Source organism: Equus caballus, chromosome 4 (assembly GCF_041296265.1).
Source record: "Equus caballus isolate H_3958 breed thoroughbred chromosome 4, TB-T2T, whole genome shotgun sequence".
In the NCBI taxonomy this organism is placed as follows: Eukaryota; Metazoa; Chordata; class Mammalia; order Perissodactyla; family Equidae; genus Equus; species Equus caballus.
In genome coordinates, this window is record NC_091687.1 from 8,693,828 (window position 1) to 8,720,933 (window position 27,106).

At 35.6% G+C, this 27,106-nt stretch overlaps 1 long non-coding RNA gene across 22 annotated transcripts in view; it reads right to left on the minus strand.

Annotated features, from left to right (window-relative positions):
* Positions 1-27,106, minus strand: part of LOC102148965 (uncharacterized) — a 178,278-nt gene that overhangs the window by 145,524 nt on the left and 5,648 nt on the right. The gene's annotated exons all lie outside the window — the stretch shown is intronic.

Genomic DNA, 27,106 nt, shown 5'->3' on the forward strand with positions numbered 1-27,106 from the left:
ACATGCACGTCAACCACTAAAATTACATTTATCCTAAGTCATAGCATGCTCAAATTCAATAATTGTTTCCTCAGAGTTAGCAGTGGGTTAGCAGCCCGCATGGCCGGCAAGTTAATTACAGTGAAGGTTGAGAAGGTGATTCTGCCATACAGCCTTTCTGTGGCAGGGTTATATTTCAGTGCTAATCTATGTGTTTTCTAAGTAATTCCCTCCCTCGCCGCTTTCTCACTGGTACACCGAGGACCTCTTTTCTTCCCTCTCATCCTCCTTCCACCCAGCAAACACAAAAGCAGAAATAGACTGAAAGAAGCTGTCTTAGACCGTGTGGGCTACTATAACAAAATACCATACACTGAGTGGCTTATAAACAACAGCAATTTATTTCTTACAGTTCTGGAGGCTGGAAAGCCCAAGATCAAAGCACCAGCAGATTCGAGGTCAGGTGAGAGCCTGTTTCCTCAGAGACAGCCCTCTTCTTACCGTAACCTCACATAGCAGAAGGAGCTAGGGAGGTCTGTGGGGTCTCTTTTATAAAGGAAGGACACTAATCCCATTCATGAGGGCTCCATCCGCATGATATAAGCACCTCCCAAAGGCTCCACCTCCTAATACCATCACATTGCGTGTTAGGTTTCGACGTGAATTTTGAGGGGGACACAAATATTCAGTCTATGGCAGAAGCCTTTGGCTTCAGTGTCAGACAGCAAGGTTGGAAGACACGCTCGCCAGGATCAGACTGACACAGAAGGAAGAGAGAGGAAGTCAGATACCAAAAGGGGATGGGGGAATGAGTGGCGGACTAAGGGACACAGAATATACATCCTTCCTGTCAAAATCAATTTATCCCTCCTCTCCATTCAATAACACATTTTATGTATAAGTTATCAGCCTGATTGCTCTAATCAGTAACATTTATTACAAATGCCATGTGTGTCTTGCCAAAAGGCTAGAAAGCCCTAAAGGACACTGAATCTACCATTACTGTGTCTGCCTAGTTACTTAGCAGAGGACCTGGCATATAAAAGATGGTCTCATGTTCTTGCAAACTTTAAAGAGATAAAGATGCTAATGATTATCTCTGCCTATCTGGCTTCCAATTTCCACAATCCTCTCTCTCTGCCTGAATTCAATATTATAGCTCTAGAAGAAATCCTAACCTTGGCCACATTTCCTTATACCTTTTGCTAATAGTCTGCTTTGGCAATAAGTTATTCTTGATTTGACTTTGGTTCTGACCTTTTGTTCTAATTCTTATAACTGGACTTCTGTGTTATTCTTTGTTCTCTAAAACACTTCTATGTAAACTGGCCATGCTATTCCAGTACCTCTAAAACTGGGTTTAGTCTTTGTTATGGGTTGAACTATGTCCTCTATAAAGATATGTTGAAGTCATAACCCCCCATATCTCAAATGTGCCATCTGCAAATGTGACCTTATTTGGGAAAAGCATTGTTACAGCTATAATTAGTTAAGATGAGGTCATAGTGGAGTAGGATGGGCCCTTAATCCAATATGACTAGTCCCCTTATAAGGAAAGGAAGATGACTGAACACAGACACAAAAGGAGAGCACCATGTGATGGCAGAGGCAGACAGAGACTGGAGTGATGCACCTGCAAGCCAAGGAGTGCCAAGGATTGTGGCCACCACCAGAAGCTATGAAAAGGCAGAGACGGGTATTCCCTAAAGCCTTCAAAGGGAGCATGGTCCTGCTGGCGCTTTGAGTTCAGACTCCTAACATCCAGAACTGTGAGACAATATATTTCTGTTGTTTTAAGCCACTCAATTTGTAGTACTTGGTTAGGGAAACCCTAAGAAATTAATGAAGTCTTGTTGCCAGTTGCTTTCCAGATAGTATAGACAATTTCGGAGTATCAGCAATCACTATGCCTACCCGACATACACACAGCAGAACACCCATAACTGGTGGAAATCTGGGTGAGAAGCTCCTATGTGTAGGTATAATCCTCAGATATCTGCTGGTCAACATATCTTTACTTCAACTTCCACAATGATTCTGTCCTCCAAGAATCTGACAAATTCCATGGGGGGAGAGGCCAAATTCTAAGTCCTACAAAATATTAAAATACTGTCTAGCCATATTTCAACATATTTTTCTTTTACCTTGCTGATCTTTATTAAAAGCCTTAAAGCTAGAGGAGCAGGAAGAAAGTACCTAAGAAGAAAGCAGCAAACACAGAGGACCACCTCCATGAAAGGAAGTCTAGTTAGCCAGAGATGGATTTACTTGTAATTCAATTAATAGCTCTGCCTGTCAGGAAAAAGACATGCAATATTTTCATGAATAAATGTGATTTCAAAAAAAGAAACAATGCATCACTTTCTGTGAAAGGAAATTACCATATCGAATGTGCATGGAAAAGGAGAAATAATTGTTGCATAGACGTGAAAAATCACAATGCATCTTTTTTTATAGTAAATCGAATGTTCCTAGTGATGTTGATAAACTGATGGCTCAGCACATCTGGGGATTTGTTCACTCCAGTCTGCAGCTGCCCTTTGCACAAAGCCTGAATTTTGCTCTCTCATGGTTTGCAGGATATAAGAAAATAAAAGAGATTTTGTAACTCCTGAGTCAGAGAAATCCTCTCATTCTTATATACAACTATACAATCCTTAGGAACAGGCTAATGTCAACACACTCAATCATTTGCACGCGTGTGTGTGTGTGTGTGTGTGTGTGTATACATACATGGGTCACGTTTGTATATGTATATTGTGGTGGTGGGCTAAATCTTTTTTTAAAAAGTGTTCAAATATACCATAAACACACACACATACACTACCACATGTACCCACCCACACATATATTTTGCTACATTTGGCAAGAGTAAACGGGTCATTTGAATTAATTTAAATATTATAGTAGATTTCCTTTTTATGTGAGGTAGACCATGTGGTAATAAAGAAAACAAAGCAATTCCCGCAGAACCCATTTCTTCCCCCTGTGAGAACTTCCTCACAGTTTTGAAATACACATGCTAAGTAGAGATGGGCACTGCAAATATTTTATCCTGATGAGGAATTTTAATATGATTCAGAGAGGATAAAACAAAGACTACCAAATATTTATTTATATGTCCTTATATAGGAATAAAAAAAAAACCCCAGAAGTTCCTTATCTGAAAATTCACTGAAAGATACCATTCTCACTGTAATAAGTGACCACATTCTGCTCTGTACATCCTAGCTAGGAAACTCCTGCAAAGTGGAAGCTCAGGAAACACAGAAGAATGTATGCTAAACTTCAGGCAGGGAGACTAGTAGAATATCATCCTTCACCAACAAATCTTCTTGGGTAAGGCTTTAAAAACTGAAATATACATGAAACGTGGATGTACTACTAATCTTGTTTGAGAAAGGATACAGGGGTAGGGAGAGGTAATTGAGAAAGGGACGATGGTGATATTGTGATAGATGGGTATTTGAGAGCCTGAGCAGTGTCCAAAACTTGGAGGTTAAAGTGAAACGGAATAGAGAACTAGAAAGAACTCAGCATAGAATGATCAAGATTTAGTGGAAAAGATGGTCACTCAGAGCATATGACATCTCTCCTTCTCTCCAAGGGCATTCTTTTAAAAGTAACTAAGAAATGTGCATGAGTGTTGAGAAAGGAGAGAGAGAGAAATAGCCTACACTATTAGCACAAGAAGTTGAGATGAAATGCCAGCCCCAAGGAACAGGAATTCACTAACAACTGTCCTAGATCTAGAAACTTCAAGAATATTTATCACATATAGTGCCAATCAGACCAGATTGGAACTTGAATAAATGAACAGAAATGCTCTTGGATTCGAAAAATGTACCGTAGTTAGAAAGTGCAAAGGCTGGAGGAAGGGTTCGAAAGACTGACAGATCTTTCTCAGACCAACTACCTTGGCCACCCAATATGAAATAGTTTGAATAGCCTTATAACTATTAAGGAAATTGAGTGTGTAACTTAAAAACTCCAGGAAAAAATATCCAGGCCCAGACGGCTTCACCAGAGAAGTCTACCAAATGTTTAAAGAAGAATTACCACCAATTTTACAAATGTCTTCTAGAAAATCAAAGAAAGGGAAGCACGTCCTAGTTCATTTCATGAAATTAGCATCGCCCTGATATCAAAACCAGACAACGACAATACAAAAAAGAAAACTATAGACCAATATCCCTCATGGTTATAGATGTAAAAGTCCTTCAAATATTAGCACACAGAGCTCAGCAATATATAAAAAGAATCATATATATCATGACCAAGTAGGGTTCAATATGAGGATACAACATGGCAAAGATGGTCAATATTCAAAAATCAATCTGGGGCTCAATATTCAAAAACCATCATATACAGGCTAAAAAAAAATCAAATGATCAAAGCAATTACTATACAAAAACATTTGACAAAATTCGATACACATTCATGATTAAAAAAATCTCAGAAAAATAGAAATAGAGAGGCATTTCCTCAATTGGAGAAAGAGCACATACCAAAAACCTACAGCTAACATTAGACTTAATGTTGAAAGTCTTAATGCTTTCCCTTCAGATCGGGAACAGGTTAAGGATGTCCGTGCCTGCACTCATATTCATCATACTGCTGGAAGGCCTAGCTAGTGCAATAAAAGGCAAGAAAATGGAATAGAAGGCAAACAGATCAGAAGAATGAAATAAAACCGTTCCTATTTGCAGGTGACACGATTGTATATGTTGAAAATCCCAAGGAATCTATAAGCAAACCCCCAGAACTAATAGATGAGTTTGGCAAAGTCATGGGATACAAGATAAATACATAAAAATCAATTGTATCTCTGTATATTAGAACCAAACATGTACTATTTAAATAAATAACAAAGTTAAAAATACAACAACACAATCAGTCAAAAAGAGAACGTTTTAGGCGTTAATCTAACAAAACATGTATAGGACACGTATCTGAAAACTCCAAGATGATAATAAAAGAAGTCAAAGAAGATCTAATGAAATGGAGAGACATACGAGGTTCATACACGGAAGATTCAGCATAGTAAAGATGTGAATTCTCTCCAGATTGACAACACGTTTAATACAATTCCAATTAAAATCTGGCAAGATTTTTGTAAATATAGACAAGATTAATCTAAAATTTATATGGAAAGACAAAGGAACTAGAATAGCTAAAACACCTTTCAAAAACATGAATAAAGTGGGAAGAATCAGTTTATCAAATTTTAAGACTGACTAGACAGCTACAGTAATCAAGGTTGTGTGGTATTGGTGTAGGAATAGACAGGCAGATAATGAAACAGAATAGAAAACACAGACATAGACTCAGACAAATGTGCTTAACTGGTTTTGACAATGGTGAAAAAGCAACTCAGTGGAGGAAAGACAGTCTTTTCAGAAATGGTGCTGGTGCAATTGGACATCCACAGATTAAAAAAAAATAAACTAAGATTTCACATCTTATGCAAAAATTAACTCAAATTGGATCATATACTTAAATGTAAAATAGAAAACTAGAAAATCATAGAGAAAATCTCAGGATCTAGGGCTGGCACAGAATTCTTAGGCATGACACAAGCATGTTCCATAAAAGGAAACATTGATAAATTGGACCTCATCAAGATTAAAATCTTTTGGTCAGAAAAACTCTGTTAAGAAGATGGAAAAACAAGGTATAGACTAGGAGAAACTATTTTAAACCACATATATGACAAATGACTAGTATTTAGAATACATAAAAAATTCCCACAACTCAACAGTAGGAAAATTAAACAAGCCAATTAGAAAAAAATAGATAAAAGACATGAAGAGAAATTTCACTGAAGGGGAATGACAAATGACAAATAAGCACATGAAAAGATGTTTAACATCATTAGCCATCAGGAAAATGCAAGTGAAACCCACAATGAGATATCATTAAACACCTGTCAGAGTAAAAGAAAAAATAGTGACAACACCAAATGTAGGTGAGGATGCAGAGAAACTGGCTTACAAACGTTTGTATATCCATACAATGAAACACCACTTCGCAATAAAAAGGAATGTATTAAGATACATGAAACAGCATGGATGCATGTTAAAAGCATTATGCTAAGTGGAAGAAACCAAACAAAAAGCACTAAATATAGTATCATTCCATTTATATGAAATTCTAGAAGAGACAAAATCATAGTAATAGAGAGCAAATCACTGGTTGCCAGGGGCTAGGGATTGGAGAGAAAAATTGATTATAAAGGGCATAAGTGGTTTTGGAGCAATAGATATGTTCTATATTATGATGATGAATATATTCGTCAAAGTCGTCAAATGTGCACTGAAAAGTTGTGAATTTTATTTTACATATATTATAGCTCAATAAAGTTAACTTTACCCAACACAAAACAAATGAACCAAACTGTTCATCAATTTAAAAACACAATCACACAGGAAAAGTATAATTATTTCAAGTAATTTTGTAATATATTACTCTGACCATACATTCTTAGTGAAGTTTATTCTAAGGACTGAAAACTGTTTAAAGAAATCTTAAACTTTAGTCAGCGTGCTTTTTGTTAGCAGTACTATTGGTATGATAATTTTGAAAGTATTTTTTTTGTTTGTTTGCTTTGTTTTTTGGCCCTGAGCTAACATCCGTTGCCAATCTTCCTCTCTCTTTTTTTTTTGCTTGAGGAAGACTGTCCCTGAGCTAACATTTATGCCAATCTTCCTCTATTTTGTATGTGGGATGCTGCCACAACATGGCTTGATGAGCAGTATGTCTGTCCACGCCCGGGATCTGAACCCGTGCACCCTAGGTTGCTGAGGTGGAGTGTGTGAACTTAACCACTATGCCACTGGGCTGGCCCCACAGTTTTCAAAGTATTTTAAGTGACTTATGTAATAAAGCAAATAAGTAAATATTTAAATATTATTAGTAAACAACATTTCTAGTGTCACAGAAAATATAGGAAAACATAAAATGAAAGAAATTGACAAAACAATCCTGCAATGGAAATATCAATATGAGGTCCACACTTAAAAAAATATATATATAGTTACTAGCTTTAACCTACAAAAGGGTCTAAAAAGAATAATACTCCAATAGCAATTAGCACAGCTAATGTTCAAATTTCCATTTCTAAATACAATTCACCACTTATAAGGAACCAGCACTTGAAGAAATGGCTGCTTCTAGAGCTGTGGATGGGAAAGAACAAAGTGAGCCTGGGACAACTTGTTGTGATAAAAACCAAGAAAGGGCTCAACAGTTAGTGGGGTCATGTCAAAAAAGACAGTGATCTAATTAATGTGGCTCCCTCTGGTCACATTTGGGACAATTTAAACACCAAAAAGAATAATGACTTTAAGTGATCATAACATATTAAATAAACTTAAAAAAAAAAATCCCCAAGTCCACAGCAAGACTCTGAACGAATAAAAAACAGAAAAGAGAAAAAGAGAGGGGGAAATCTCTTCTTTACAAAAAATATCACAGAACAAATGCAAAAGAAATGGTAAAATTTGAAAGCTAGCCATTTTGCAACCCTGAGTGTGATCAATGGTTCATACAAGTTCCACTGACAAGTTCAAAAGCCATCAGGAGGCAAGTTATTAGGCATCAGATATGCCAAATATTATCTCTTAGGGTGCTAATTAAAACAAGAAAAATGTATCTTAAAATTGAAAGATCAGGGGCTAGCCTGGTGGTATAGAGGTTAAGTTTGCGAGCTCTGCTTCAGCAGCCTGGGATTCACGGGTTTGGATCCTGGGCACGGGCCCACACACTACTCATCAAGCTATGCTGTGGCAGCATCCCACATACAAAAATAGAGGAAGATTGGCACAGACATTAGCTCAGGGCCAATCTTCCTCACCAAAATAAATAAATAAAACATTGAAGATCTGCAAGTCATTACCTTAACAAGATGGTCCAACTTAGCATCACTTATAGTGGAACACCTTGACATAAGTGGACCTCAGATTTGACTGCAATGTGATGAAAACAACATCACCCATTAACTGTTCTTGCTAAAAATGTTTATTCCAAAGCTTATCAAGCCTCTAGACCTAATCATCAATTTATGGAAAATACAATAGATGAATTATCAAGTTAATTGTCACCATGAGAAAATAACAAATAAAAGTTATTCTTGGACAATTGGCGGTAATTTAATATAAACTGTGTGTTAGATGATGTTATGGAATTATTTATAATTCTTTTAGGTATACAAATGTATTGTGGCCATGTAGCAAATTCCCTTATTCTTAGTAGCTACATGTTGAAATATTTAGGGGTGAATGTTATGCTGTCTGTAATTTACCTTCAAATAATTCATGGGGAAAATACATATACACAAAGAGAGCAAGAGTGTGGGAAAGAAAGTGTGCCAAAATGTTAATCAAATGCCAGATGAAGGGTAAATATAAGTGTTCACTATTTTACCTTTCTTTTAACTTTTCTATAAGTTTGAATTTTTCCAAATAAAAAATAGGGGAAAATGGTTCAAATAAAAAGATACACAAATAAGTTTTTCAACTGGAATGCTGAAAGGAAAAATAGTTTTTATTGAAATTCACTACCTTGATATATGTTCTTTCTTTGAGAGCACAGAATAGAAAATCTATTTCTTTCTGACAGTACATGCTTCCAAACTCCCCCATAACTCCTGAAAATATCACTAATTTTCTTTCTACAAATGTGGAAACTGGTTATCATTGTTTAAAAAGTAGAAAAAAAATCCAGCCAATTTAAGTTAAGGCTTGATAATAAATTAAACCTGGCACAGTTTTGGAAAAATAAGGTAATAATAAATAATTTAATAAAAATTAAAGAAAACAAAAACAGTAAGGCTAATACCACGTTCATGGAATGGGCAGTTAAATATCATAACAATTTTACTCTCCCCTAAGTTATCTATAGATTCATTATAATTCTACACAAAACTCAGATTTTTAAATAAAATTTGACAAGCTGAATCTAGAATTTATATGTAAGTGTGAAGGGACAAGAATCAAGTTGTTTATGAAGAAAAAAATAGAGGAAACTTACAATAAAACAAAGTCGGGATTTTCCTAAAGAGGAAACAAAAGTGTAAATCATAGAGGATTTACCACATTAAAATGAGTAACAGTGAAAAAATTAGCCACCATAAAGAGAACAAATGACAAAAGAAATGTGTAAAACAAGTGACCAACAAATGATTAATGTGCAACACATAGACAACTCCTAAAAGCAAGAAACAACAAACTATTGCATCGAAAAATTTGACTAAGGGAAAACGGTCAAGAAAAATAAACAGAAATTCACAAAAGAGGAAGTAATACTGGTGTTTATTAGTTATTAATGAAATGCAAATTAAGACCACGATGTGATACTATTTCTCATCCATCAGATTGGCAAAAATTTTACAGTTGTCCAATATCAAATCTATGTTGGAATGTGAAGCAATTTGAATCCTTGTCCGCAACTGGTGAGGGTGTCTATTGCAACAACCACTTTGGAAATCATTTGGCATTGTCGGAAATAGTGCCCTATAATCCAGCATTATACACCTTACAGGAATTCCTGCATATGTGTGCTAGGAGACAAGTGCATAAATCTCTCTATTGCAGCCATGTTCATAATAGCAAACCCTAAACGTCCAAGAACAGTAGGATAGATAAATAAGTTGTAGTATAATTGCATAATGGAATGCTACACACCATTGAAAATTGATTCTTATTGATACATAAGAATGGATCTTAAACATCATATTGAGTAAAAGAACCAAATCATAGGAAAAAAAAGCAGTTCATTTAGATTACATTCAAAAACAGATAAAACAAAGTTTTGTTGAAGGATACAAACATAGATAGGAAGAAAAATCCAGTAAAGGTAAGGAAATAGAGGATTAGTATAAATTGTTGTACACTGATTACCACTAGTAAGGAGGGAAGGAGAGTAACGCAAGAGAGCCCCATAAATGGATTCTGTGGCACAGTGATATTTTCTTTCTTGGCCTTGGTGTTAGCAAAAAGGTGGACATTTCATAATTTTTTGTTCTTTAAACAAAATGAATATGTTGTCATAAACTCCACTGTTAGAATGTTATATTTCTCTACATTTTAAAAAACTTAATGATAGCCACTAAAAGAATAGAAAGACAATCTATAGCTTCCAAATTAACAAAGGGAAAATATGGGAATTTTATTGATCAAAGGCCAGGGAAGATAAAATATAAAAAGACAACTGAGATTGAAAACAAGATAAACATCTCTCTGAACGAGAAACTGAAAGAAAATGCGATGGTCAGCAGGGCTGAAACCACAAGTCTTTTGAGCTCTAAGTGTGGAAGCAGAGCCTGAGAGTTTCAGTTACATGAGGTAAAGATGTCAGAAAGAGATTCATCCAAGACAAGAAATCAGAGAGCCATACTCACAGCTCAATGCCAGGGATTGGGGTGGAGCTGCCCTGGTCATAAAAGGGCACTAAGGGGGAAAAAACCAACAAATTGTGGTTGACCAAAACAGCAAGTGGCTATAGTTTTTAGGAAGCTATGAGCATAAAGAAACAGGAGGACATAGAAACAGTCTCATAAACAAGAACGGAAACCAACTGCCTGCTGGTTCAGATCTTGATCTGCATTATGTGTACATCTCAGAAGAACTTGAGCATGAACTTATCACTATATTACATAAGACCTGGTTCTAGATTGAGAGGCTGTATGGTTCTACTAGAGGCAACCTCAAACCTGAGACTGAGAAAATGAGAGAGAGAGAATGGGAGAGAGATAGAAAGTGAGCTTTCTAATCAAAATGAGCCTGAAAACTAAATTCCAAAACATATGAAATAACTAAAGACAGTCAACAAAATCACTAATCAGAATGTTTTGACAAAATCAGAGGGGCTGGCCCCGTGGTCGAATGGTTAAGTTCGCGCCCTCCACTGCAGGCGGCCCAGTGTTTCGTCAGTTTGAATCCTGGGTGCGGACATGGCACTGCTCATCAAACCATGCTGAGGCAGCGTCCCACATACCACAACTAGAAGGACCCACAAGGAAGAATATACAACTATGTACTGGGGGGCTTTGGGGAGAAAAAGGAAAAAATAAAATCTTCAAAAAAAAAAGAATGCTTTGACAAAATCAGAAACATTTGACAAAAAGTTTTAAAACCCGTGAGTTTTAAAAGTACATAAAAATAATTACATCTATAGAAATAAAGAAAAATAATGACACACAGAGCAAGATATGAAATGAAAAAGGTGATTTTGAAATAGGGTCAAAAATTTAGAAATGCAAAATAAAGTCAATGCCAGTGATGGTGACAGTGTAAATTAGTAAAATGGAAGATGGTGCTGAGGAATTCCCACAATGCAGTGCAGAGATAAATAATATTTTCTTATGAAAGAGTAATAAAGAGATATACAGAAGAGACAAGAAGTTCCAAAACACATCTCGTAGAAGTTTCAAAAGAAAAGATGGGACGGAATGGCAGAGAGAATTTCCAGAATTGAAAATCTGCAATGTATAATACAAATAGACAGGCACCTTATGGAATAATAATACAAGTAGTCCCTTAAGAAGCTATAATTTGTATGTAACTAAAAACCAAGAAAACAACTTCAAGATACACAAAGTAGGCAACAAAAGAAAAAATAGACAAATTGGACTTCATCCAAATTAAAAAATTTTGTGCATCAAAGGACACTATCAAGAGAGTAAAAAGACAGTCCACAGAATGGCAGAAAATATTTTCAAATCATGTATCTGTTAAGGGATTAATATTAAGAAAGAACTCCTAAAATCAACAACAAAAGACAAAACAACTCAATTTAAAAATGGGCAATCCACTTGAACAAATATTTCTCCAAAGAAGATATACAAATAGACAATAAGCACATGAAGAGATGTTCATTAGTCATTAGGGAACATCACTAGTCATTAGGGAAATGCAAATCTAAACCATAATGAGATACCACTCCACACCTGTTAAGACGGTTATTATAAAAAAAAAAAAGAAAAATAGTAGATGTTGGTGAGGATGTGGAGAAATTGAAATCCTTGTGCATTTCTGGTGGGAATGTAAAATGGTGCAACTGCTGTGAAAATAGTTGGGCAATTCCTCAAAAAGCTAAACACATATTGCACACCTATGTTCACAGCAGCATTATTTGCAATAGTCAAAAGGTGGAAACAGCCCAAGTATCCACTGGAGGAGGAATGGATAAACACATACAATGGAATATTATTCAATCCTAAAAAGGAATAAAATATTGAAACATGCTACAATGTGAATGAACCTCAAAAAACATTATGCTCAGTGAAATAAGCAAGTCATAAGAGGACAAATACTATATGATTTCACTTATGTGAGGTAATGAGAGAAGTTAAATTCATAGAAACAGAAAGTCGAATGGTGCTTTCCAGGGACTAGGGAGGAGGGCAGAATAGGGAGTTGTTAAAGGGTGCAAAGTTTCAAGTTTCAGTTTTGCAAGATGAAGAATTCTGTGGATGGATGGTAGTGATGGGAGCACAACAAGTGAATGTATCTAATGCCACTGAACTGTACATTTAAAAAGGTTAAGATGGTAAATTTTATGTGCATTACAGCACAAATTTAAAAAAAAAGCTAAACATAGAATTACTATATGACCCAGCAATTCCTATACTTCAAGATTATACCAAAAAGAATTGAAGGAAGGACTCAGATAGATACTTGTACACCAGTGTTCACAGTAGCATAATTTATAATAGACAAAATATGGAAATAACACAAGTATACATCAACAAATGAATGAATCAACAAAATGTGGTCTATACATACAATGGCATACTATTTAGCCATAAAAAATGAAGTTCTGATACATGCTACAACATGGATTCAACAACAGATTTGATCAAGTGGAAGAAAGAATCATTGAACTTGAAAACAGGTCATTTGAAATTATGAGTCAGAGGAATAAAAGAAAAAAGAATGAAGAAAAGTGAAATGAGCCTTAGGAATTCAGAGGATGTCATCAAATAAACCAATATATGCATTATGGGAGTTACAAAAGGAGAGTAGAGAGAGAAAGGGACGGAGTCTACTTGAAAAAATAATGGCCAAAACTTCCCCAAACTGAGAAAGGAAATGAATATACAAGCTCAAGAAATAAAAAGAACTCCAATGAGGATAAATTCAAAAATGCCCATGCTGAGACACGGTATAATAAAATGGCCAAAAGTCCCAAAGAAAGGATCTTGGAAGAAGCAAGACAAAAGTGACGCATCACATACATGGGAGTGCCTGTAAGATTATTAGTAGATTTCTCAGCAGAAATTTCACACACAGAAGAGAGTGGGATGATATATTCAAAGTGATGAAAGAAGAAAACTGCCAAATAGGAATACTATATCTGGAAAAACTATCCTTCAAAAATGAAGGTGAAATTAAGACTTTCCCTGATAAATAAAAGGTGAGGAGGTTCACTGCCACAAAAACCACCCTACAGGAAATGCTAAAGGGAGTTCTTCACGTTGAAGTGAAAAGACATTAGGCAGTAACACAAAAACATACAAGAACATAAAGTTCTCTGGTAAAGGTAAATATGTAGAGAAATACAGAATCCTCAAGTATTGTAATGTTGGCACATAAAACACTTTTAATTCTGGCATAGCATGTAAATGACAAAAGCATTAAAATAACCATAAATCTATAGTTATATTAACAGATATACAATATAAAAAGATATAATTTGTGACATCAATAACATATACTTGGGCGGGTGAAGATGTAAGTGAGTAGAGTATGTGATTTAATTTAACATGTTATCAGTTTAAAATAGACTGTTATAACTTCAAGATGTTTTATATGATCTCCATAGTAACCACAAAATACTATAGAAAATACATAAAAAGAAATGGGAAAGGAATCAAAGCACGTAACTACAAAAAAATCAATGAAACACAAAGAAAGATAGCAAGAGAGGAAAAGAGGGACAACATAGCTACAAGACATAAGGAAAACCATTAACAAATGGCAATAGTAAGTCTTTCCTTAGAAGTAATTACTTTCAATATAAATAGATTTAACTGCCCAATTAAAAGACATAGAGTGATTGAATGGATTAAAAAAACCCCACAAGATCCATCTATTTGCGGTCTACAAGAGACTCACTTTAAATCTACGAACACACACACGCTGAAAGCAAAAGGATGGAAAGTCCATGCTATGTAAATAGTAAACAGAGCAGGGTGACCATAATTATAACAGACAAAATAGATTTTAAGTCAAAAACTGTCACAAGAAATAAAGGAGGACATTTTGTACTGATAAAAGGGTAAATTCACCAGAAAGATATAACAAATTTAAATTTATATGCACCTAACATCAGAGCTCCCAAACATATGAGGCAAGCACTGACAGAATTGTAGGGAGAAAAAGACAGCAACACAATGACAGTAGATTTCAATAGCCCACTTTTAATAATGGATAGAAAAACCAGACAGAAAATCAATAAGGAAACAGAGGCCCTGAACACCACTATAGACCAATTAGACCTAATAGGCATCTACAGAACATTCCACCCAATAATAGCAGAAAATACATTCTTCTCAAGTGTACATGGAAAATTCTCGAGGATAGACCACATGTTAGGCCACAAAACAAGTTTTAGCAAATTTAAGAAGATTGAAAACATACCAAGTATTTTTTCTGACAACAATGGGATGAAAATAGAAAACAATAGAAAAAGTAAAACTTGAAAATTCACAAAAATGTACAAATTAAACAATACACTCTTAAAAAAAACCAATGGGTCAAAAAAGAAATCACACTATTTGAGACAAACAAAAATAAGAAAACAGCATACCAAAACTTACGGGCTATAGTGAAAGCAGCAATAAGAGGGAATTTTATGGCAGCAAACTCATTAAAAGAGAAGAAAGATATCAAATCAACAACCTAAATTTCCACATTAAGGAACTAGAAAAGAAGCACAAACTAAATCCAAAGTTAGCAGAAAGAAGGAAATAATACAGATTAGAGCAGAAAAAAGTGAAATAGAGAATAGAAAAGCAATAGAAAAAATTAACAAAATGTAGAGTTGATTTTTTGAAAAATCAACAAGATTGACAAATCCTTAGCTAGACTAAGAAAAAAAGAGAAAAGACCCACATAAATAAAAGAAAAAAATGAAAGGGAGATATTACAATTGATGCCACAGAAATAAAAAGGATTATAAGAGACTACTATGAACATTGACTCACTAACAAGCTGGATAATCTAAAAGAGATGAATAAATTACTAGAAATATAGAACTTAACCAGACTGAATCATGAAGAAATAAAAAATCTGAACATACCTATAATCGATAAGAAGTTTGAATCAGTAATCAAAAACCTCCCAACAAAGAAAAGCCCAGGACCAGAGGGCTTCTCTAGAGAATTCTACCAACGTCTAAAGAAGAAAACACCAATAGTTCTTAAAACTGTTCCAAAAAATTGAAGAATGAACACTTCCAAACTCAGTTTATGAGGTCAGCATTACCCTGATACCAAAGCCAGATAAAGATACTACAAGAAAAAAACCCTACAAACAAATATCCCTATTTAATATTGATTAAAAAATCTTCAACAAAATACTAGCAAACTGAATACAACAGTACATTAAAAGCATTGCACCACGACCAAGTGAGATTTATTCCTGGAGTGCAAGGATGGTTCAACACACAAAAAACAATCAACTTAATACACCCCATTAACAGACAGAGGGACAAAAACCACAGGATCATCTCAATTGTTGCAGAAAAAGCATTTTACAAAATTCAACACCCTTTCATGATTAAAAATACTCAACAAACTAGGAATAGAATGAAATCACCTCAACATAATTAAGGCTATATATGAAAAGCCCACAACTAACATTATACTCAATGGGTAAAAACTGAAAGCTTTTCCTCTAAGATCGGGAAAAAGGGAAGGATGCCCACTGTCATCATTTCTATTCAACATAGTACTGGAAGTCCTAGCCAGAGAAATTGATCAGGAAAAAAAAAGGCATCCAACTTGCAAAGGAAGAAGCAAGAGTATCTCTGTTTACAGATGACATGATATTATACATAGAAAACTAAAGTTTCCACAAAAAAACCTATCGGAACTAAAAAACTGATTCAGTAAAAGTCGCAGGATACAAAAAAAAAAGAAAACCCCAAATCAGTTGCATTTCTATACACTAACAATAAACAATCCAAAAAAGGAAATTAAGAAAACAATCCCATTTACAATAATATTTGAAAAAACCCAAAATACTTAGGAATAAACTTAACCAAGATAGAAAAAGACTTGTACACTGAAAACTGGAAAACATTACTAAAAGAAATTAAAGAAGACATAGATAAATGGAAAGCTATCACATATTCATGGATTGGAACACTTCATATTGTTAAAATGTCCACACAACCCAAAGCAATCTAGGGATTCGATGCAATTCCTATGAAAATCCCAAAGACATTTTTGCTGAAATGGAAAACAATACCTTAAAATTCACATGGAATCTCAAGGGACTCCAAATAAAACTTGAAAAAGAAGAAAAAAGTTGTAGGCCTCACATTTCTGGATTTCAAACCACATTACAAAGCTATAGTAATCAAAACAGTGTGGTACTGTGTAAGACAGACATACAGACCAACGGAACAGAATAGAGAGGCTAGACAGGAATCCTCATGCATATGGTTAAATGACATTGGATAAGGTTGCCAAAACCACACAGTGAGAAAAGGACAGATTTCAACAAATGGTGCTGGGGAAAGTGGGTATCCACATGTCAAAGAATGAAGTTGGATCTTTACTTTATACCATATATAAAAATTAACTCAAAATGGATGAGAGGTCTACGCATAAGACATAAATCTGTAAAACTGTAAAAGCAAACATAGAGGAATAGCTTCCTAACAATAAATCTGGAAACGATTTCATGGATACGACACCAAATGCACAGGCAATAAAAGCAAAAATAGACAAATAGGACTACACCAAACTTTAAAACTTCTGTGCATCAAAGGAAACAATCAACAGAATGAAAAGGCAACTTACAAAATAGGAGAAAATATTTCTAAACTATATATACGATATGAAATTAATATCCACAATATACAAAGAACTCCAATAACTTAAAAATGACAGCAACAAAACCCTTGATTTTAAAATGTGAAAAAGACTTGAATAGACATTGCTCCAAAGAAGATCTACACATGGCCAAGAAGCACGTGAAAACATGTTCAACATCACTAATCATTAGAGAAATGCAATGAGGTATCACACACACACACACACAGACACAAAACCCAGAAAATAGCAAGTGTTGATGAAGATGTGGAGAAATTGGAACTCTTTGCACTGTTAGAGGGAAGGTAAAATGGCGTAACCCTATGGAAAAAGAGTATGGAGCTTTCTCAAAAAATTAAAAATAGAATTATCACATGATCCAGCAATTCCATTTCTGGGTATTTACCCAAAAGAACTGGAAGCAGGATTGAAGACATTTTGCACACCCACGTTCATGGTAGCATTTATTCACAAAAGCCAAAAGATGGAAGCAACCCAAATGTCCATCAAAGGATGAATTGGATTAAAAAAATGTAGTATATCCATACAATGGAGAATTATTCAGCCTTAAAAAGGAAGGAAACTCTGCCATATACTACAACATGGATGAACCTTAAGGACATTTTGCTAAGTCAAATATGTCAGTCACCAAAAGACAAACACTGTATGATTCCACTTACGTGAGGTATATAAAGTAATCAAACTCATTCAAATGAAGATAGAATGGTGGTCGCCAGGGGTTAGAAGAAGGGGGATATGGGGAGCTGTTGCTCCATGTGGATTGGGTTTAAGTTCTGCAAGACGAAAAAGTTCTAGAGGCCAGTTGCACAACAAAGCGAATGTAGTTAGCACTACTGAATGGTACATTTAACAACGGTTAAGATGGTAAATATTATGTTGTGTGTTTTTTACCACAATTAAAGTAACAGAAAACACCCAGGCCAAAAGACCATGGAGCCATCTTACAAAATTACATTAAAGTTAACACCTTCCTACCTGCTTCCCATCCCCATCTCTCTTTCTTTCCCATTTCCTATCCCTCTAGATGCAACTACTAGATGCAACTACAGTGGGGTCAAATATCATTGCTAGAGAGGCGTTATAAAGAGGGGAGAAAGGGGCACCCTTTTCTCTAGCAGCAGGTTGTCCAATTGTACTGAGCCCCAACCAGGGGAAGAAGGGATGGCCTGCCTTTGAGAGGAGATCAAAGTGCTGATCAAGAAATGGCACTTAGCATTCTAGTTTCCAATACAGGATTAAAGTTTAGAACTTAGAGGTAACTGGGAATGAGCCCACGAGTCAAGGTGCATGCCTAGTTTTAATCCATTGGCAGAAAAAGAAATTTGCCACTGAGCTTGTTTAAAGGGACAATGGGAAACAAAAATAAGGATGTGTTCTAATTATATTCAATGTGTGTTACCTGTCCAGTGTACTGGTTTCAAATGCTAATATATATAATGTTAACATAGAGAAAAAGTTGGAAAGGCTATACACTAAATGTTTAACAGTAGTCATCTTCAGGGTTGTATTAAAAATGGGGGCATTTGACAAGAGACACATGAAAAGATGCTCATCATCACTAATCATCAAGGAAATGTAAATCAAAACTACACTAAGATATCACCTTACACCTGTTAGAATAGCAAAAAAATAACCAAAACAAAAAGTGACAAATGTTGGAGAGGTTGTGGAGAAAAAGGAACTCATACACTGTTGGTGGGAATGCAAACTGGTGCAGCCACTATGGAAAACAGTATGGAGATTTCTCAAAAAATTAAAAATAGAAATACCATATGACCCAGCCATCCCACTACTGGGTATCTATCCAAAGAACTTGAAATCAGCAATTCCAAGAGACCCATGCACCCCTATGTTCATCGCAGCATTATTTACAATAGCCAAGATGTGGAAGCAACCTAAGTGCCCATCAACTGATGATTGGATAAAGAAGATATGGTATATATATACAATAGAATGTCACTCAGCCATAAAAAAGGATAAAATCGTCCCATTCACAACAACATGGATGGACCTTGAGTGTATTATGTTAAGTGAAATAAACCAGATAGAGAAAGACAAACTGTATGACTCCACTCATAGGTGGAAGTTAAACATATAGACAAAGAGAAGTGATTGGTGGTTACCTGGGGAAAGAGGGGGGTGGGGGGAGGGCACAAAGGGTGAAGTGGTGCACCTACAACACGACTGACAAACAATAATGTACAACTGAAATTTCACAAGGTTGTAAACTATCATAATCTTAATAAAAAGTTAATAAAAAGGGGGGCATTTGAAAGGAGATTTTTATTCTTCACTCACTATACATCTATACTATTTTAATTATTTGCAAGAAGTATACATTGATATATCACTTATATAAGCCATGTGAGATTTTTAAAGTCAGAATTTGGAATTAACATATTATGCAGGTATATTTCATATAAGTAATGGGTCTGCCTAAGTACTGTCCACTTTGTTATAACCAGATATTAGTGAACCTCTTGGAAAAGACAAACTTTCTTTGAAATTGTTTGTCCCCAATAAGGCCAGGCGTGAAGACTGTGTTTTCTAGATTTTTCTTTTTTTCTGTAGCAAAAAAAGGAAAAAAGAAGGGAGGAAAAGAGGGAGAGAGGGAGGGAGGGGGTGAAGGAGGGAGTAAGTGAGAGTGAGATAGGTTGAATCTCCTTTTCCCTATAAATTTTTAAACAGAAAAAAGAAAAAAAACCTCGCTCACTCTATTAGTTCCTGCTGACAGTGGATGAGTTCACCATGAGGGAATATCAGCGTTATAGTGCTGTCTGCCTGTAATCTTTTGCATTTTTTAAAGCACCTTTATAGACAGCATAATTTTATGGAGAAATTTTACCTCAACATGGTGCTTCCAAAGTTAAGAATTACCAACAATTCTTTTACTTGAATTCCTTTTTTAACAAAGAAAGGACATCAGCTTACAGATGCTTACAAAAAGAAGCAATGTGGGAAACATTCTTTGAAAATAATTAATGATAAATGATAAACACTGCTTTCCTGGATATTCTGCCATTATTTTGGCCCTTCCTCACACGTTACCACTAGCATCTTACAGAGCTGCTTTCTGCCAACATAAGCACTGTGTGAAAACTGTATAAACATAGCTGGGAAGCACAGATCAATGACCTCTGTATGACTTTGTAGCAACTTTGCAAGATGGAAGCCTAACTTGACATGTGGATTTGGTGGTTTGACCAGCCTTGGCTAACATCGGGTCCACATGTAAGAGGAGCGTGCAGTGCCTCCCTACCCCAGAGCACCAGCTCAGTCTCATGCGCCATGAGTCACAGTGGTGGAAGAGAGCCTCTTTCCTGGCTGTCTTGACTCACTCGGGAGCAGAAGAGGATGCTCATTGGGGTTGTGGTCCTGTGTTACATGAGAGACTGTGGTGAGCTAAATGGCTTCACCAAGATGCAACCAAATCCTTCAAATTAGTAGAGGACAGGATGAGGATGACCAAATTCACTGATGATTTGAGTTGGCAAAGTTCTATGAAGTTCTAACCTTAGCTCTGGGCTCATAAATCATGTTTTTCTTTGTCTTTTTTTTTTTTTTTGAGGAAGATTAGCCCTGAGCTAACATCTGCTGCCAATCCTCCTCTCTTTTGCCAAGGAAGACTGGCCCTGAGCTAACATCTGTGCCCATCTTCCTCTAGTTTATATGTGGGACGCCTACCACAGCATGACTTGCCAAGCGGTGCCATGTCCATACCCGGGATCTGAATCGAAACCTGGGCCACCGAAGCGCGACTTGCGAACTTAACGGCTGAGCCACTAGGCTGGCCCCTTTTCTTTGTCTTTTTGACTTCTAATAGTTAAATTGCTGCAGCTGAAATTGCCTTTTCAATAAATTCTATAGGAATTTACAGTCTATTTAAGAGTGAATCAACATTCAAAGTCTATCTTGGAACAGACCCAAATGTCCCAACTTGCCTCCGAACCCATGTTTCTTTGGACGGCACAGATATGGCCCTTTCCAACAGCTATCCACTATTGCATTCTCCAGGATTCGTGTGTTTTTCTTTTTTTAAACTGAAACCACCCATTCCAGGTTTTTAACTTTTTTACTTATACAGCAGTATCATCTTATGGGAACTAAATTGTAATGTGCACTAGTGATTTGTCTAATTAATGTTACTAAAAGTGTTGCTCTTTTAGATAAACTCCTAAGACTGCTTTAGTTGCAAACTAATAAATAATACAGGGAATATAAGAAAAACGTTAGAACAAAATGTGCTAATCACTCTTTTCCTGATATAACCAACCACAACCCCTCTCAGAACCTAAAGTGATGTATTGGTTTAGATAATTCAGGGACCTATAATTTCATGTGCCATTCAGTCAAGGCTACTCACACATTGCTGCCTTCATTTCTTTTCCTATAATACTTGTCATTCTCCATCTTCCACTTACTTTCTTACTGCTTTATATCACTTATATCCTTAAAGATCCAAGTTGCAGTTAATCTCATTAAATAAATATTCCCATATTTACCTCACTCTATTAGGATTTCTATTCCATGTTGTCTTAGGTTTTGCTCACTTTGACTTAAAATCTTTATCACTTCATTTTCAAAACACTATTTTCTCTAATCACTCATGACTTCTTGTGTTTCTCCTCTGATCTCTGATTGCACTGTGTCTAAGTTTCCTTTTGGTCTCTTCTGCTTCCACCTACTCCTTAGATGGTGATATTCCCCAGGATTCTTCCCTGGGTGTTCTTCCCTTCAAAATCTGTACACTCTCCCTGCACGATATCATCCTGAAGTGTCTCTCCTGAGCTCTCTAGGTTTATCATCTAGATGCCTACTAGACATAGTTCCAAATAAGCCACATCAACTACAAACACAAAATGTTCAAAAGTGAGTTTATAACTCAGCCCCTGTCCAAACCAGCTTTCCCCCCGAATTCCTGATTTGTTAATGGCAAAATTCTCCAACCAATCACCCTTTCTGTACTCCTTTATTTTCCCAAATAAAGTCAATAGTCAAGTCTTGTCAGCTCTACATCTTTAATAGCTTACATATTCATCGCTTCCTTTCCAACCCACTCTATATGTATATTACTGATTTCCATTATAAACATACCTATTGAAAGACTTCAGGCTTTCATCATATCTCATATAGACTAACTAGCGGAAGTATAGAGGATAGATTGGATGGGAGCATTGTATTTGCATGAGCAATGTAAAATGATTATTCATTGTGTCATCATTCAAGAAATATTTTTAAGCACCTAATCTGGGGCAGAAAAATGGTACAACTAGTCCAAATGAAAAGTAGGAGGACGAGTGGCAGATGAGTCTGGCATATAGTGGTAGAATCTTCTGTATTAATTTCTGTCTTTACTTTTACATTGCTTAAGTAGAACACTGCAAATGTTTCATGTAATTTAGATAATTCTTTCATATCTACAGTCTCTTTGGTCTCCAACTATCTAAGATCCATGGAAATTTGTGCAAGAGACGAAAACTCATTTGAACATGTTGGTTTTGGGGGTAGGTGGGTTATTGAATTATTATTTTTAAATTGAAGTAAAATTCACATAACATAAAATTAACATTTTAAAGTGAACAATTCAGTGGCATTTATTTAGTGCTTTCCAAATGTTGTGCAAACACCATCTCTGTAAAGTTCTCAAACATTTTCACCACCCCAAAGGAAAACCTTTTAACCATTAATCACTTGCTCCCATTCTCCTCCCTTTCTCACTGATAGGCATCAATGTGCAATCTATTTCTATGGATTTACCTATTCTAGATATTTCACATAAATGGTATCATACGTAGGTGAGCTTTGTGTCTGACTTCTTTTACTTAGCATAATGTCTTAAATGTTCGTCGACAATGTAGCACGTTTCAGTACTTTATGCCTTTTTATGGCTGAATAATATTCTATTGTATGTATATACCACATTTTGTTTATCCATTCATACATTGATGAACATTTGGGCTGTTTCCACCTTTTAGCTATTATGAATAGTGCTGCTATGAACATATATGTACACTTATTTGTTTGACTATGTGTTTTAAATTATTTTGTATATACACCTAGGAGTGGAAATATTAGGTCATACTATGCATATCTTTTTGAGGAATTGCCAAACTGTTTTCTAAAGCAATTGTCACATTTTACATTCCCCGCAACAAAGCACAAGAGTTCCAATTTCTCCACATACTCACCAACACTTTTTATTTTCCATTTTTCTGGGGGGGGGGGTGGTTTGTTTTGTTTTGTTTGCCATTCTAGTGGGTGTGAAGTGGTACTTCACTGTGGTTTTGATTTTCATTTCCTTATTAACTAATAATGTTGAACATTTTTTCATGTTTTATTGGCCATTTGTAAATCTTCTTTGAATTAATGTCTATTCAAGTCTTTTGCACACTTTTAATTTGGTTATCTTTTGTCACAGAGTTGTGGGAGTTCTTTATGTAATGTGGATACTAGACTATTATTAAGTATATTATTTGCAAATATTTGATCCCATTCTCTAAGTTGTTTTTTCACTTTCTTGATACTGTTCTTTGATGCATAAAAGTTATTAGTTTTGATGAAGTTCAATTTATCTGTTTTTGTTGTTGTTTGTGCTTTTGTTGTCATATCTCAGAATCTACTGCCAAATCCAAGAACATGATGATTTACCCCCATGTTTTCTTTGAAGGGTTTTAAGGTTTTACCTCTTATATTTAGGCTATTGGCTCCTTTTGAGATAACTTTTGTATATAGAGTGAGGTAGGGGTCCCGTTTCATTCTTTTACATGTTCATTTGTCCCAGCACCATTTGTTGAAGAGACTATTCTTTACCCCATTGAATCGTCTTGGCATCTTTCTTGAAAATCAACTGGCCATAGATATTTAAATTTATTTCTGGACTCTCAATTCTATTCCATTGATCTATACGTCTTTTTATTTCAATATCACACTGTCTTGATTACTGTAGCTTTGTTGTAAGTATTAAAATCAGGAAGCATGAATTCTCCAAATTTGTTCTTCATGTTCAAGATTGATTTGGCTATTAAGGACCCCTTGCAATTCTACATGAATTTAAGGATCAGCTTTTCCTTTTCTGGAAAAAGGCTACTGAAATATTGGTAGAGATTGCACTGAATCTTTAGCTGGCTTTGAGAATTATTGCCATCTTAACAACATTAATTTTTCAATCAATGAACATGGGATGTCAGTCCATTTATTTAGGTCTTCTTAAATTTCTTTCTGCAATGTCTTATAGTTTTTAGTATCCAAGTCTTTCACCTCATTGGTTAAATTTATTCCTAAGTTTTTTATTTATTTTTTGATACTAATGTAAATGAAATTGTTTTTTAAATTCCATTTTCATATTGTTCATTGCTGGTGTATAGAAACACATCTGATTTTTTGCATTGATCTTGTACCTGCAACTTTGCTAAATTCATTTATTAGCTCCAGTAGGATGGGTTTTTTTTTCAGACTCTTTGAGATTTTCTATATAGTCATACTGTCTGTGAATACATACAGTTTTACTTCTTCCATTCCAATTTGCATACCTTTTATTTCCACTCCATTCCTCCCCAACGCACGGAAGGGTCCCATTCTGGGAACACAGGCTGTCATCTTCAAGATCACTGCAGAGCCTGGGAGGGGGCTGGTCAAGGGCAAGTAAAAATACCCTCAAACTCTTCTACCATTATAAAGTTGCCTTTTCCTTGATTCAGCACTTGCTTGGTGGTTGTAAACATTTGTCTATTTTCCAGACTTCTGACAAATTTGATTCTGACAACTGCTGCTTAATTTTTCAATGCGTCTGTGGAGGAACAGGTCATTGGAGCTGCCTAGTCCACATTTTCACTAACGTCATTTCAAACATTCTTCTCGTGGCGCACAGCACTAGTTCAGGCTAACACTAAAAGAATATTATTCACACTTGTGAACATGCTCAATACATTTTGATCTATAATTGAGTATCTACTATCAGAGCAACTTCCTGCTATTAATAACCACAATGCTGGATTAAGTTTGAAAAGGCAACAGTTGCATCCGAGAGTACCCAAAGCAGCTGGGTGAGAGTTTAGATATCTCATCTTGGATAGCCTAGTGGAGGTTTTTGTCACTGGCAGACATGCTATAAAACTTAATAAAGAATGAAATAATTTAAAACGTAATCCCAGGAATGCAAAAAGTAGCGAAAAGCAAAGTAAAATACAAATATATGGACAAATCTAAATGAATATTGTCTATATAAAATGAAATAATATTTTGTCGGGTTTTAAAATAATTAAATAGAATCAAAATACACAACAGGGCATGACCTGATGGTGTAGTGGTTAAGTTCATACGTTCCACTTCAGCGGCCTGGGGTTCACCAGTTTGGATCCCGGATGTGGACCTATGCACTGCTTGTCAAGCCATGCTGTGGTAGGCGTCCCCCATATAAAGTAGAGGAAGATGGGCATGGATGTTAGCTTGGGGCCAGGCTTCCTCAGCAAAAAGAGGGGGGTTGGCAGCACATGTTAGCTCAGGGCTAATCTTCCCCAGGAAAAAAAATACACAACAGTTGCACAAAAATCAGGAGTTAGGTAAATGAAATTAAAGTGTTCTAAAGTCTTTGCTTTGTCCAGAAACTAGAAAAAGTATTAATTTATAGTAGATTCTAATAAGTCAAAGATTCATTTTATAATGAAAAAGACAGAGTAAGAAAAATATACACAACACATATATCTGACATAAAAATCAGATCTACACTATAGAAAAACCTAGAAATTGTCAGGAATCAGAAGCGGCCACCCAAAATGTGTCTCTTTGGCTTGATAATTTTTAAGCACAAAAGACTCTGAAAGAAACTTTGACCTCCCCCTCAACTGTCTAAAAGAATTTACAATAGACAGGTCTGTTCCAGGAAGGGGCTAATACCAGAGGATAACTGTAATATAATGTAAAACGTGTCTCTCAGGTCACACTGTCTGTAGTTGGCCCATTGACATTTCCATCTCCATGTAAATTGCCTTCCACCCAAATCCTCCTTTGTCGTTAGCTGAAGATGACATTTAAGCTGGCAGCTCTGCCATTTTGGCAAGTTGCCCAGTTTCCTGGGTTTCCTCCATATATGCATGTTACAAAGCTCTGTTTGATTTTCTCCTACTACTCAGTCTCATGTCAGTTTAATTCGTAGCCCAGCCAGAAGGACCTAGAGAGGGTAGAGGATTTCTTCTCCCCTACAAAATAAATAAGAAAAAGACAGATAATTTAAAAATGGGCAAAAGACTTGAACAGGCATTTCACAAAAAAGAATATTCAAATGACACACGCACATATGAAAAGGTGTTAAGCTCTTTTTGTCATCCAGGGAGTGCATGTTAGAGCCAATGTGATAGCCCTTCATATGCATCAGAATGTATAACATTATAAAAAAACCTCCATGCTGTTTTCCATAGTGGCTGCACCATTTTACATTCCCCCCAACAGTGTACAATGATTCAACATTTCTCTACATCCTTGCCAACATTTGTTATCTTTTGTTAATATCCATCCTAATGGTGTGAGGTGATATCTCATGGTGTTTTTGATTTGCATTTCTCTGATGATTAGTAATGTTAAGCACCTTTTCATATATCTCTTGACAATTGTATGTCTTCTTTGGAGAAATGTCTATTCAAGTCTTTTGTCCAGTTTTTAATGGGGTTGTTATTATTTTTCTTGCTAAAGAGCTGTAGGAATTGCTTCCATTTTTTTGGAAATTAACACCTTATCAAATACGTGGTTTGCAAATATTTTCTTCCATTTTCAGGTTAACTTTTCACTCTGCTGATTTTTTCCTTTACTGTGAAGAAACTTCTTAGTTTTACATAGTCCCACTTGTCTATGTCTACATTTGTTTCCTGTGCTTTTGGTGTCATATCCACATATCCATGAAATCTTTGCAAAGACTAATGTCACGAAGCTTTCCCCATTTTCCTATAGGAGTTTGACAGTTTCAGGCCTTATGTTTAAGTCTTTAATCCATTTTGAGTTGATTTTTGTGTATGTTGTAAGATAGATGTCCATTTTCATCCTTTTACATGTCAATATCCAGTTTCCCAACAC